We start from the raw sequence: 15,455 nt of genomic DNA, 5'->3' as shown, positions 1-15,455 counted from the left end.
GGAGACACAGAATCCGAAGCAAACTGCAGGCTCTGAACTGACAGCACAGAGCCAGATGTGGGGCTCAAACCCACAAACCATGAGATCATGACCCAAGCCGAAGTCGGACGCCTAACTGACTGAGCCACCCAGGAGCCCCATGGGATTTACAATCTAGTGAAGGATTGAAGGGGTGCTATTTTAGACAGGGTAGACAGGACCTCCTTGTAGAGATGACATTCTAGAAAAGACCTGAAGCCATGTGGAGATCTGGGGAAAGAGTACCCAGGCAGAGGAAACACCGGGTGCAAAGTCCCTGAGGCAGCAGTGAGCTGTTCCTCACTCACACCAAAGTGAAAAATGGCAAGTTGTAGAAGGAGGCAGCAGTTGGGTAAGTTAAAGCCTTGTAAATCCCCAAAGTAAGGGTTATGTTCTGTGGGTGATGGGGGTGGTGGTCAGCACTGGGATCTGAGCAGGAAAGTAACATGCCTTACACTGGAGTCTCATGCTGGCAGCTGTGTTGAGAATTGCCTATGAGAGTATGTATCTTTTCACAGTATGAGCTCATTTAAAGGTCTCCCTGCATAGATACATGGCTGACTTAGACATTTTTTTTATAATTTGGATTATTTGAGATTGAGAAATTTCTGGGGCAAGTTTTGCTATGGAATGTGAAGCGTTAGAGGCAGATTTCTCCTTTTTAGAATTCCCATCTTTCAGGAGCCACATTCCCTTCTAGAGTCTCTAGCAGTGGGATCACAGATTATACTCTGTGCTATTTAGCTTCCTGCCTGTTTCCTCCCAGAGTTTGCCTCCTCAGGTCCTCTAGTCTAAGCTTATAGCTAATGTCTACCCAAACGGGTTTATTATTATTATTATTATTATGGACTTCAAAATGTCATTATTATTTTCTCTCAAGTTCTGGTTATTTTCTCAGCCACAGTCAGTTCTCTCTTGCTGGTTAGGTTTAATAGATCATTCTAGGGAAAGTGGCTTATAACTCCCAGACCTAGGATTTCCCAAACTCTTTATGGTTTAGAAAGGACTTGATCTTTGTATTATCAGTGTTGCACAGTGATATTTATTACCCCATTTTACATATAAAGCAACTAAGGCTCAGGAAGGTTAAGCATGAAAGCCAAGACTGAAGCTCAGAGTTTGACTCTAAAGCTCATGCTCTTTCTACTCTATCACTCTGCTAAGTAAAACAATTTGATTCTTATTTCAAGGAGTTTAAATACTTTTAAGTGGAAGCTGGATGGTTTATCTCTTTCTCTCTGGTTTGGCTTACACGATTTCTATCTTAATTTCTCACTTAGAATTCTGATTGCCTACAACACCCATCAGGGCAATTACTTAAATGCATTACAGCTTCCTGCTATGGGGTTAGGTCTCCAAAGACATTCACTTGGCTATTGCAGTAATCAAGTTTATGTAAAAACTTGACTGGGCTATGGGGTGTCAAACATTATTTTGAGTGTTTCTCTGATGGTGTTTTTGGGTGAGATTAACATTTAAATCTATAGGCTGAGAAAAGCAGATTGCCCTTCCTAATGTGAGTGGGCCTCATCCAATCAGTAGAAGGCATGAATTTAATAAAAAGGCTGACCCTTCTCTTAGTAACAGAGAAAGAATTCCTCCGTTGAACTGGGGCATTGGCTTTTTCCCTGCCTTCTGACTCAAACTGAGATATCAGCTCTTCTTGGATCTTAAGCCTGCCAGCCTTCAGACTGGAATTGCACCATTGGTTCTGCTAGTTCTTAGACCTTCACACTCAGAAACTTACACCATTGGCTCTCTTGGGTCTTCAGTTTGCTGATTTATCCTGATGATCTTGACAGTTGTCAGTCTCCATAATCATGTGAGGCAATTCCTTATAATCTATGCATGCATCCACCCATCCATCCATCAATCTCTCTGTGTGTCTCTCTGTTTCTGTCTAGATAGATAGATGATAGCTAGATATAATATAATTAATTATATGTATATGTATATATATAATCTGTTGGTTCCGTTTCGCTGGAGAACTCTAACTAATACAGCCAGCAGAGGGCAATCTCCCATCAAACACTGTCTGTTTCCCACTTGGAACTCTTAGACAATTGTTTTCTTTAAAAAGGAGAAAATCTAATTCTTTTTTTCCTTCCAGACAAAAGAAAGGTAACTTCAGAGGGAGAAAGGGGCATAAAGAGCTGTTGGTATATGTGATAGGAAATGGTCATCCCCAGAACAGGCTTATTACAGTGACAATGACATCATGATTTTTCTGCATGAGATAGACACCAAAGTTCTGCTGGAAATCAAAGACCACATTATAATCAGTGGGATAAGCTATAGGGCCAGATTTCACAGGTGGAATTTCTCTAACAGAAAGAAAAAGGGAATGAATGGAAAGAAGGATGGAAAATGATATTACTGACATAGTTTATGTGTATACATTATGTATAATCTTACATTCATACCTATGTAAAATATAAATGCAGAGAATGAGGTCTGGAAAGATGCATACCAAACTTTTAATAGTGGTTTCCTCTGGAAAGAGGAAGGTGCTTCGTGGGCTATGGGAAATGGATTTCTTCCTCTTATTCTGTTCTGGGTTTGAATTTCTTAAAACAAGATTGTATCGCAGTATGACTTATATTTTTAAAATGTTATTAAATAACACTTCACACATATTAGGATGGTATAATAAAAAAGCCAGAAAATAATAAGTGTTGGTGAGGATGTAGAGACATGGGAACCCTGATACATTGTTAGTGGAAATGTAAAATAGTGCAGCCACTTTGCCAAACAGTTTGGTGGTTTCTCAGGTTAAACATTAAACTACCATATGACCCAACAATTTCACTCTTTAATTTTTTTCACTGTTTATTTATATTTGAGAGAAAGAGAGAGAGAGAGAGAGAGAGAGAGAGAGAGACAGAGCATGAGCAGGGGAGAGGCAGAGAGAGACAGAGACAGAATCCTAAGCAGGCTCCAGGCTCTGAGCTGTCAGCACAGAGACCGACATGGGGCTCAAACCCATGAACCGTGAGATCATGACCTGAGCCAAAGTCCGACGCTTAACAAACTGAGTCAATCAGGTACCCCGCTTTAAAAATTTTTTTTAAATGTAAGTGCATTTAAATGATTAGTTTTTTTCATTATTATTTCTGGATTGTGTGCCCCATGAAAACCTTAACCGACTGAGCCACCCAGGCACCTCCCAGCATTTTCACTCTTAAATATGTTACCAAAAGAATTGAAGTTAGGGACTTGAAAAGATATTTGCACATCCATGTTCATAACAACATTATTCACTATGGTCAAAAGGTGGAAACTCAAGTGTCCATCCACAGATGAATTGATTAACACAATGTGGTATACATACCCAATGGAATATTATTTAGCTATAAAAAATAATTAAATTTTTATATATACTATAGTGTGGAAGGATCCTGAAAATATTATGCTTAGTGAAAAAAGGCAAGACACAGAAGGACAAATATTATACAGTTCCATTTACATGATATACCTAGGATAGGCCAATATATAGAGACAGAAAGTGAAGAAGAGGTTACCAGGGGCTGGGAGAAGAGGGAAGGAGAAGCTGTTATTTAATAAGTACAGAGTTTTTCTGGGGATGATAAAAAGTTTTGAGTGTAGGTAGTGGTAATGGCTATACAACAGTGTGAATATATTTAATGTCACTAAGTTGTACACTTATGAATGGTTAAAATAGTAAGTATTATGGTATATATATTTTACCACAGTAAAAAAAAAAAACCTGAAGAATTCTTAAACAAAGAAAGAAACAAACAAAAAACAAGCGTTGCACTATTTAGATACACAAGGGATCTCCTTTCACAAAGGAGAGAAGAGTGGCTTCTAGGGACTACAGAGGGGTGGTCTCAGTTATAGGGATGTGTTTGAAGCAGCAGGTGCTGAGCAAGTTTCTGACAGTTGGAATATAATAAGGAGATGTGGGAATTCGTTGTCAGCCACTTCATGCTAAACTCCATGAGAGTGGGGACTAAATTTATCTTTGCTCATCATTACAGCCTTAGAGCCTCGCACAGTGTTTGGTGCACAGTAGGCACTCAATAAATATGCATTGAATAAATGAATGAATATCTGTGACTTGCTAATAATCTACCTTAAAAAACATTTTCAGGGTGCCTGGGTGGCTCAGTCGGCTAAGTGTCCAACTTTGGCTCAGGTAATGATCTCAAGGCTTGTGGGTTCGACCTCCGTGTCATGTTGGGCTCTGTGCGGACAGGTCAGAGCCTGGAGCCTGCTTCCGATTCTGTGTCTCCCTCTCTCTCTGCCCCTCACTTGCTCACGCTCTGTCTCTCTCACTCAAAAATAAATAAACATGTAAAAAAATTTAAAAACATTTTTTGTCCTATCATTTTGGGCACCATTGTCAATTATTCTGTGTACAAAGAGAATTAGAAGCCTGGAATTCACATATTTGGTTATCATTAGCATAGATATAGTGTATTCGTTGGGGCAGGCTAACTGCCATATCAAAGAATCTCGTGTCTCAGTGAGCCGACTCAATAAACTATTATTTTTCACTCATGTTGTAGTTCAAAATCAGTGGGAGTGGGTGGAGTGGGGGTTGGGCTCTACTCTATGCAGGCTATTAGGGACCCAGCTTCCTTCTGACCAGTAGCTGCAGAGGCCCTAGGCACTCCAAGGCCTCCCCTGGCTTCTTTGCATCTGGCTGGCAGATGAGTGAAGAGAGAGATCTTGGAGGACCATGTGTGAGGCTTGAGTGGCCAGACCTGCAAATGTCATACATCTCTTTTTCCTATACCCATTGGTCAGAACTCAGTCACATAAGTACACTGAATCACAAAGGATTCTGGGAAATGTGGTCTAGGTACAAATAAAGGAGGAAAAGGTAATGGTGTTTGATGAACATGTAGCATCACCAATGTCATAAATAATATAAATGTGGGGAGCACTCCTGGGCAACTGTGTATCGTGTGTGCTAAGGGAAAGTTGCCCAAAACCAAAGTCCCAGGAGCTTCAGTGTTTAAGAAATGGGAAGAGAAGGCAAGGGAAAGCAAAGACACTGAAAATAAGGAAGGTGACGGCAAGAATGTCACAGAAGCAAGGGAAAACTGTGAGAAGAGACAGATATTAGAGCAATGTCTGTGGAAATCAGACTGTGGTGGCTTAGGAGTGGAATGTGGGTGAGAAAGTAGACTACTATAAAAGGGTAAGAGAGGAATAGTAGCTAGTGTTCATGCAGAAGTGGCATGGGGAGAATTGCTTTGCTTTGTTTTGATTTTTAATGGGAGAAACTTGAGAATGTTTGAATGTTTAAAGGGAAGGAACCACAGTAAATACAGTGTGGTGTAGGGTGAGGAACAAATAAATGATTACTGGAACAGAAGAAATGGTCTTGAATCAAATTTCAGTGTATATGGCGATTTGGTTTATGTCAGGAAAGGTGTAAAATGACAGACTGTCTCTGATGCACCTATGTATATGGTCATCTATGTGTATACCTTTCTTTTTTCAAGAAAGGACTTATGGCATCTTGAAAATATACATTCTGGCAACAAAATAAAACAAATGTGTGAAGAGGAAGAAAATGACATGTTGGGACAATGACATGAAACATACATTTAGGTTTTCTAACTTTAAGCATCTCTTTAATACTGACTGCTTTAAATACCAGTGCTAAGCTGATTTGAGATGCCTTGATCAATTTGTGCTGTGATCCATTAGATAATTCCGTTTATGTAACTTGCTCTGCAAAGTCACTTTTCAGACAGAGGCTCAAATTTATTCTGGATGTTGCTAAGAGAATCACGCAGTCCCTGCTCCTTACCCTGTATATTGTGCAACAGCCTTTGACCACAAGCAATAAAACCTGACATGAACATTAGACAGGCACTGACTGTTCTGGCCTCAGAAACAGTTTCTAAGTCAGACAAGAAGCTCAGTTTCATTTCTCTATAATCATATCTTGTTCCTGATGCCAGTGGCACCTTCTGAGCCATCCCATTTGGTCTGAACTGTTTCTCCTAAGCTGTTTGATACCCCTAAGGCTTCACACATCCTTTTGTCTACAATGTCCTCTAATTTCTCCTCTACCCCCAGCAGATTCACTTTTAGCCTACAAGATCCAGCTTACCTGTCACATGCTTTAGGGGAGTTTTTTGTGACTGGCCCCAGGCTGGATCTATACTCCTCTCTGTGCTCCCCCAGCCCATGTCCTCTCCATCGTAGTTCTGGTCCTGCTAGATTAGCAAGATCATCCACTCCACTGACCTTGTGCTTCAACTCTGCATCCTTGGGGCCCAATATCTACCATGGCCAGAGTTGACATACTATGTATGGAGACTTTGTAGCAGAGAGGTGGGGATTTATATTTAAAACCACAACTACCCGGGACACCTGGGTGGCTCAGTTCGTTGAGCGTCCAACTTCGGTTCAGGTCATGATCTCATGGTTCACGAGTTCGAGCCCCATGTCAGGCTCTGTGCTGACAGCTTAGAGCCTGGAGCCTGCTTCTGTGTGTGTGTCTCTCTCTGCCCCTCCCCTGCTCGTACTCTGTCTCTCTCTGTCTCAAAAATAAATAAAACATTTAAAAAATTTAAAAAATATGTAAAAATAAAACCACAACTACCATTTTGAACTTGGTGATGATTACATGGAAGTGTATCCTTGTCAAATTTCTCATTGAACTTTTGCACTTACAATCTGGGCAGTTTATTAGATGTATATTATACCTTGATAAAACACTAGTAACCTACAATTTTTTTTGTACTTTAGAGAGAGAGACAGCACAAGCAGTGGAGAGGGGCAAAATGGAGAGACAGAAAGAGAGAGAGAGAGAGAGAGAGAGAGAATCTTAAGCAGTTTCCACGCTCAGCATGGAGCCTGTTGTGGGGCTCAATACCATGATCATGATGACCTCATGACCTGACCTGAAATCAAGAATTGGACGCTCAACCAACTGAGCCACCCAGGTACCCCTAGAAAATTTTTTTAAAAAGAAAAAAAGAAGAAAAATCTCTTTAACTACCTGCAGTTGCTTTTGCTTTCCGGGGGAGTAACACAGTTTTGTCTTGGGGATGAGGGGAGAAATTCAAAGAGAGAACTTAATTGCTCCCCCATGTGAAGGCAGCAGAATCTGGGATTTCCTGATGCAGCCACTTTAACACTAAAGAAAGGTGTCCCCCTAGTACTGAAGGGCTTAAGGACTTCATGCAGCTGCCACTTTACTTTGTAACACCTATCAAAGACCTTGCATATCCACTCTATTTATTGTTTGGTCTTCAGAACCAATGTCTATATAGTCTCAGAGTCTTTCTGTGAAAGGAACCAGACTGGGTGATCATCTCAGCCTGGGGCATGGGTGCCAACCACCGGGAAGCTTTGAGACACTGGAATGCTAAGCAGAAATATGCTAGTCATGGGCAATAGGGCAGGAGAACTGTGCCAGAAGTCCTTGAGTCCACAGGACAGTAGAGGGACAGACATGCCCTGGGAAGTGCTCCAGATGTTCATAATTGGATGAGCTGGGGTGCAGTTCATCTAGGCCTGCTGAGTTGTAAACACAGGCTTGGGGGGCAAACTTAGCTGAGTCCAAGTCCTGGCATGACAGCCTGGTAGCTTGGGTGATGCTGAGCAGGATATTTAACCCCTGAGTTTTGGGTCCCTTCTCTGTGAGATAGTCATAGTCCTTGTTTCACAGGAATGGAACTGAAGGATACTGTATTAGTCTGCTTGGGCTGCCATAATCAGGTACCATAGACTGAGGGCTTAAACAACAGAAACATATTGTCTCCCAGTTTTTGGAGGCTAGAAATCTGAGATCCAAGTGTCAGCAGAGTTGGTTCCTTCCGAGGCCTTTCTTCTTGGCTCATAGATGGTCCTCTTCTCCCTGTGCCCTCACAGAATCTTTCTTTTGTGTGTCTGTGTCTTAATCTCTTCTTATAAGGACACCAATCAGATTGGGTTAGGGGCCACCCATAGGACCTCATTTAACTTTAATTACTTCCTTAAAGACCCTGTATCTAAATATAGTCACATTCTGGCACTCCTGGGTAGCTCAGGTGGTTAAGTATCTGACAACTTCCACTCAAGTCATGATCTCACAGTTCATGGGTTCCAGCCCCATATCGGACTCTGTGCTGACAGCTCAGAGCCTAGAGCCTGCTTCGGATTCTGTGTCTCCCTCTCTCTCTGCCTCTCTCTCTTTCTCTCTCTAAAATAAACCTTAAAAAATAAATATAGTTACATTCTGAGGTACTGTTGTTGATACTTCAGCATGTGAATTTTGGGAGGACACAATTCAGCTGAGAACAGATATTATCCCAGAGTCTGGCATGCAGGAATCTCACTAAATATATATATAATTTTGCATGGTTATTTTCCCATTGCCATAGAATTAGTGCCTATGGGACAAAGAGATGGGAAAAGTCCACTTTCTAAAGAATCCCAGGCATTAGGAAGCAGACATACTCTTCAGGGCTTTCTAAGACATGAGCAGAACCAGTAACTGCTACAACCTTGCCACCCACCCACCCCTGCCAACAGACTTGCCACTGCCCCTGACCTTATTCCAATTATATCTCCTTAATGCTGGTAGTCTCCTGCACTAGACTGGAGCTCCCTGAAACTGTACTTTCTCCAGTTCTCTGTTCAACCCCCAGAACAACTGAGAGGACCGTGACTCTGGTCATTCTTATCTTCCTGCCATTGCAATCCCAGGAAAGCCTCCCCATGCTGAAAACCTGTTTGGGTTAAGCCCCTCCAGCTGCTGGTGTCTGAAAGCAGCTAAGGGAAGATACAGTCACCAGTAAGATGTGCTTTCTGACACATGAACTTGGGCTAATTATATCTGCTCCCTATCAGTCAGTTTTCTCCTTTGTAAAATGAGGGTTATAATTATGACTGGATACATAATTTGTGGATCCCAACACAAAATAAAAATCCAAGGCTTCTTGTTCAAAAATTGAATTTCAAGGTGACAACAGAGCATTATACCAACCATTCAGAGCCCTTTTAAGCAGGGGCTCTGTGGGACTGCCTAGGTTACACACCCATGAGGGAGGCTGGCATTAGTTCTAACCTTGGGCTTTCTCTTGAAACCAAACAGGTGTGTGCTGCATGATACTCTTAGGGAACGTGCTTTGTAGACAGCCAAATGTTGGACTTGAAGACTAAAACGCTTCCTAAAGCCCACCATCTTCCACCTCCTGGTATCTATTGAGCTCATTTGGAATTTTCTAATTAGTTTGCTTATTGTACAGCACTCCCTCCTGATCCCCCTCTCAAGACCTCTCACCCGGTGTGCATCCCCCTTTCACTTGGCTATGGGCCAGGATGACCTAAAATGATCAGAATCAAAAGGGATCATCTATTCCCTAGGAATAGACCCACAGCTGTGCTCACACCTCTGCCCTCGGGCTAGAGAAGTCTTGCTCAAGGGGCAACCTGGGAAATCCCAGCGTTCCCTAGCAACAAGGCAGAACCAGAGCTGTTGCTAGGGAAACCCTGGGATTTCCATAGCTACCGAGAGCACAGTGAGCATCTCTGCTTCCACAGCTGAATATATCTGGTGTCAGCAGAAAAGGGGGAAGGGCAGCTGATGTTTTGCTGCCAAGGGAGGCAGGGCTGGTTCCTCTGAATTTCATTATCTGTGCAAAGGGGGGCAAACAGGTCACCAAGGGCAAAACATCCTCAAGGCTGACAAGTGGATGGTCTCTCCTTTTTTTATTTTATCTTATTTTTTAATTTAACTTAATTTTTTAAATTTGCATCCAAATTAGTTAGCATATAGTGCAACAATGATTTCAGGAGTAGATTCCTTAGTGCCCCTTACCCATTTAGCCCATCTCCCCTCCCCAAATCCCCTCCAGTAACCCTCAGTTTGTTCTCCATATTTATGAGTCTCTTATGCTTTGTTCCCCTCCCTGTTTTTATATTATTTTTGTTCCCCTTCCTTTATGTTCATCTGTTTTGTCTCTTAAAGTCCTCATATGAGTGAAGTCATATGATATTTGTTTATCTCTGACTGACTAATTTCACTTAGGGCATAATACCCTCCAGTTCCATCCACGTAGTTGCAAATGGCAAGATTTCATTCTTCTTGATTGCCGAGTAATACTCCATTGAATATATATACCACATCTTCTTTCTCCATTCATCCATCGATGGACATTTGGGCTCTTCCCATATTTTGGCTATTGTTGATAGTGCTGCTATAAACATTGGGGTGCATGTGTCCCTTCAAAACAGCACACTTGTATCCTGTGGATAAATGCTTAGTAGTGCAATTGCTGGATCATAGGGTAGTTCTATTTTTAGCTTTTTTGAGGAACCTCCATACTGTTTTCCAGAGTGGCTGCACCAGTTTGCATTCCCACCAGCAGTGCAAAAGAGATCCTCTTTCTCCGCATCCTCGCTAACATCTGTTGTTGCCTGAGTTGTTAATGTTCGCCATTCTGACAGGTGTGAGGTGGTATCTCGTGGTGGTTTTGATTTGTATTTGCCTGATGATGAGTGATGTTGAGCATTTTTTCATGTGTCAGTTGGCCATCTGGATGCCTTCTTTGGAGAAGTGTCTATTCATGTCTTTTGCCCATTTTTTCACTGGATTATTTGAACAGATGAACACTAGGGAAGGGAAACAAAAATAATATAAAAACAGAGAGTGGGACAAAACATAAGAGACTTAAATATGGAGAACAAACAGAGGGTTACTGGAGGGGTTGTGGGAGGGGGGATGGGCTAAATGGGTAAGGGGCATTAAGGAATCTACTCCTGAAATCATTGTTGCACTATATGCTAACTAATTTGGACGAAAATTAAAAAAATAAAATTAAAATTAAAAAATAAAAATAAAAAGCAAAAAAAAGTGAAGGTGAAATTTACTTTTCAGAAATTGTGCTATTGGGCTTTTATCACAGAAATAGGAACTTAAGGAGATTTAACCTCAGTACTCAGTCTTTATCCAGTCCTTGTACCCAATGTCTGGCTAACTGGACCTAAAAGTCTGACCCCAACCCTGCAGAACCCACCTTCCTCCCTTCTCACATACCTGCTTCTTCCCGTCCCCCCTCCCCACCATCAAAAACTTGCAGAGACACACATCTTCTCACAACACTTTGATTTTATTTTAGTCATTACTGTTGGTGTACCCTATTGGTGTAAATTTTGATGTCTATACAGTTCATCATTTCTCAGAAGCCAGATCCCAGAGACTTTGTAGATAGTTCTGAGGCCTCAGTCATCATTCCAAAGTTACTGGCTGCTCAGGTTGTCACTTGAAGTAGTGGGATTCTCCATGCTCTCTTGGTCCTGGTATGGCTCATTTTTATTCAGCCTATGATAGTGGCATAGTAGTGTTGATACTCTAGGTTTCTTAGATTTTATGGAAGGGGTGGGAATTTTTGGAGAGGATTTTTTCCCCTAAAACTCCTTTAAAGGAATCTTTTTACCCCCATGGTTGTCTTTGCCACCTGGAAGGACAATAGGATGAGCATAGAAAGGCACTGGTTTGGGGGAACAGGGTGAGGGGTGGATGAAAATAGCAGCTTCAGGAGAAGGGGTGCACTCTTCTTGTGAGGAGGGGATGTGTGCCACACAAAGACAGGAGAGTAGTCTTGTTGAGGGTGTTAATGGAGAAGAGGAGGAAGAGCTTGGGTGTGCTCATCTTACCTTAACACTGCATCTGGACATGGGTTGACAAGGCATCTTCCTCTTCTTCATCCCTTTGGTGCCTGGAGTAGGTTGTTCCATAAATGTGCTAAGAGTTTGAGGTTTCCTGGTCACCTTTGCCATGTCACCACTTCCCAGTGGTCTTCTCCAGATTTCTTGAACTCCTTATATGTATATACCCTTCCCCCAGACAATGAGGGGCTACACCTTTCAGCTTTGATTGGTCAGCAAGGCACTCCCCCAGTCAATGGTAGCTCTTAGAGCAGCTTAGCTATCACAAACACCCTGTTAACATTCCCATAGTGGGAGAGGAGATGCTGGGGAAGCCAAGATGCAGCTTACACATCTCACAATGCATCACCCTGACCCCTGGCTGAGGGAGGGATGATGGAGAGCCTAAATATTCTGGTTGGAGAAAGCGAGTATTTTTAGCACCCCTAAAGGGCCCTTCCAACTGACCTTCCACCCCCTTATCATCTTCCCATGTTTAATCCTGGTGAGCCACATGGCAGGGAGAAGGAAATACTTTTCCCCCTGGTCACCCTATTCAGTGGTTCACTGTGTTCTCTCCCACCCATCATTACCTAGTGTTTGTATGGTTTACCTAAAATTACTCCAAAGCATTGTGGATGTATTTAAGTCTTTGTGGAAATGTGAATCATCCCACTTCCCACTTTCAAACTGCTCTTATGCACCATGAAAACCATCCACTTTTTGGCTACACCAGGGAATTTTTCTAACCATCTCATTTTCTTAGTGTCCATGTCCCACTCTCCTAATTTGCTCAGTCCAAAACAACTGATTTTGGCTGTCAAGACCTCAGTGAATAAACTTGTTCCACTGAATATCTTGTTTCAAATTAAGTCTTGTTCCAAATCTGGCAATCATGTTCATCTCAGTAGGTGTAGTATCCAGTCTTGGGTTTTAACAGTGTAGGGGCTATAAAGGAAATATTTCCATATGGATGTTGTGCAGGATGTTTTCATGTAGAAAACTAAAGCCTAAAGCTAATGATATCACAGTGTGGGGGTGAGGAGGGGGTTAACACTGTACTTGAAGTTCTGTCTAGTACAAGGGGGAAAAAGACCTCCTGATTGAAAGAGAAGAGTAAAACTGTCTTTATTTAAAGACCACAAGACAGCATAAAATTCTATCAATCTAAAAAAAATGCTTTTAGAGCTAATAATTGGGTTTAGCAAAATTGCAGCATATAAGATCGATATGAAAGATCAATTGTATTTTGTATATTATAGCAATGAATATTTGGAAATTGAAATAAACAACAGTGCAATTTAAAATATTTTTAGAAAATATAGGATATTTAGAAATAAATCTCAAAAATATATGTAGAGGTTTGTACACTAAATACTATAAAACATTGCAGAGATAAATTAATTAAAACCTAAATATATGGAAATAGATATCTTGTTCAAGGGATTGAAGGCTCAGTATTATTAAGATATCAATTCTTTCCAAGTTTATTGATAGGTTTAATGCAATCCCAACTAAAATCCAGAAAACTTTTTAGTAGAAATTGGCAGTTAGATTCTAACACTCATATGGACACTGGATAGGACCTACATAACTAAAATAACTGTACATAGGGGAACAAAGATGGAGGGGTTACACTAATTGATTTTAAGGCATATTATAAAGTGGGAATAATCAGTACAGTATGATATTGGCATACTGACAGAAATATATCAATGGAACAGAATAGAGAGTGCAGAAATAGACTCAAACATATCCACATGTACAGACAATTGATTTTATTTTTAAATTGTTTTTAAAAATGTTTATTTATTTATTTTTGAGAGAGAGAGAGAGAGAGAGAGAGAGAGAGTGCACAAGCTGGGGAGGGGCAGAGAGAGAGGGAGACACAGAATATGAAGCAGGCTCTAGGCTCTGAGCTGTCAGCACAGAGCCCAACACGGGGTTCGAACCCACAAACTGTAAGATCATGACCTGAGCTGGAGCCGGACGCTTAACTTACTGAACCACCCAGGTGCCCCAAACAATTGATTTTAAATAGGGATGCAAAGAAAGATTAGAGAGGGAGAAATTGTCTTTTCTTGTGTGTGTGTGTGTTTCCACAACGTTTGGTTTATTGTTTTTTTAAGTTTATTTATTTAGAGAGAGACAGAGAAAGAGAGTGGGAAAAGAGCAGAGAGAGAGGGAGAGACAGAATCCCAAGCAGACTCCGCACTGTCAGCACGGAGCTCAATGAAGGGCTATAACTCAAGAACAATGAGATCATGACCTGACCAACCAGGTGCCACTCCTTTTCAAATTTAGATTCAAGTTAGTTAACATATTGTGTAGTATTGATTGATTGATTGATCAGGAGTAGAATTTAGTGATTCATCACTTACATATAACACCCAGTGCTCATCACAAGTACCCTCCTTAATGTCTATCACCCATCTAGCCCATCATCCATTCACCTCCCTCCATCAACTCTCAGTTTGTTCTCTATTGTTAAGAGTCTCTTGTGGTTTGTTTTCCTGTCTTCTCTTACACTCTTCCCATATGTTCATCTGTTTTATTTCTGAAATTCCACATATGAGTGAAATCATATGATATTTATTTTTCTGACTTATTTTGTTTAGCATAATACACTCTAGTTCCATCCACGTTGTTGCAAATGGTAAGATTTCATTCTCTTTAATCTCTCAGTAATATTTCATTGTATATATATATGTGTGTGTGTGTATACACACACACACACACACACACACACACATACAAACGCAAACACACACCATTCCATTGTGTGTGTGTGTGTGTGTGTGTGTGTACCACATCTCCTTTATCTATTCATCAGTCAATGGACATTTGGGCTCTTTCCATAATTTGGTTATTGTTGATAGTGCTTCTATAAATATTGGGGTGCATGTGCCCCTTCAAATCAGCATTTTTTAATCCTTTGGATAAATACCTAGTAGTGCAATTGCTGGGTCATAGGCTAGTTCTATTTTTAATTTTTTGAGGAACCTCCATACTGTTTTACAGAGTGGCTGCACCAGTTTGCATTCCCATCAATAGTGCAAAAGTGTTTCCCTTCCTCTGCATGTATGATTCCATTTATATGAATAGGCAAACTTGTAGAAACAGAAAGTAGACTAATTAAAGTGTCTATGGCTGGGGGTGTGGGATTGGGAGGAAATGAAAGTGAACACTAGTGGTACAGGATTTCTTATTGGGTTGATGGAAATGTTCTAAGTTTGTGGTGATGGTTGCATAACTGTGAACATACTAAAAATCACTGAATTGTACACTTTAAGTGGGCGAATTTTATGGTATGTGAATTATATCTCAATAATGCTGGTTTTTTTTTTGTTTGTTTGTTTGTTTTTTAAGAAATGTATTTAAGTTCAGAAGTCATTCAGGCCTTGGTGGGAAGGAGTTATTCAGATCCTTTTTTCAGTGCCCTTTTTTTTTTTCAACGTTTATTTATTTTTGGGACAGAGAGAGACAGAGCATGAACGGGGGAGGGGCAGAGAGAGAGGGAGACACAGAATCGGAAACAGGCTCCAGGCTCCGAGCCATCAGCCCGGAGCCTGACGTGGGGCTCGAACTCACGGACCGTGAGATCGTGACCTGGCTGAAGTCGGACGCTTACCCGACTGCGCCACCCAGGCGCCCCAATGCTGTTTTTAAGAAAGAAAGTTGCAGTATAATGTGAGCAATATGATGAAATTTATGTAAATTAATGGATGGTTGGGAATATTGGAAACCTCTCATAAACAGGTGACATTTGTACTTACTGAATCAATTACTAATTTGAGTAAATATTATATATCCCC

This window comes from Prionailurus viverrinus, chromosome X, assembly GCF_022837055.1.
Source record: "Prionailurus viverrinus isolate Anna chromosome X, UM_Priviv_1.0, whole genome shotgun sequence".
NCBI lineage: Eukaryota > Metazoa > Chordata > Mammalia > Carnivora > Felidae > Prionailurus > Prionailurus viverrinus.
The sequence above is the reverse complement of the archived record's forward strand: the minus strand, read 5'-3'. Positions refer to the sequence as shown.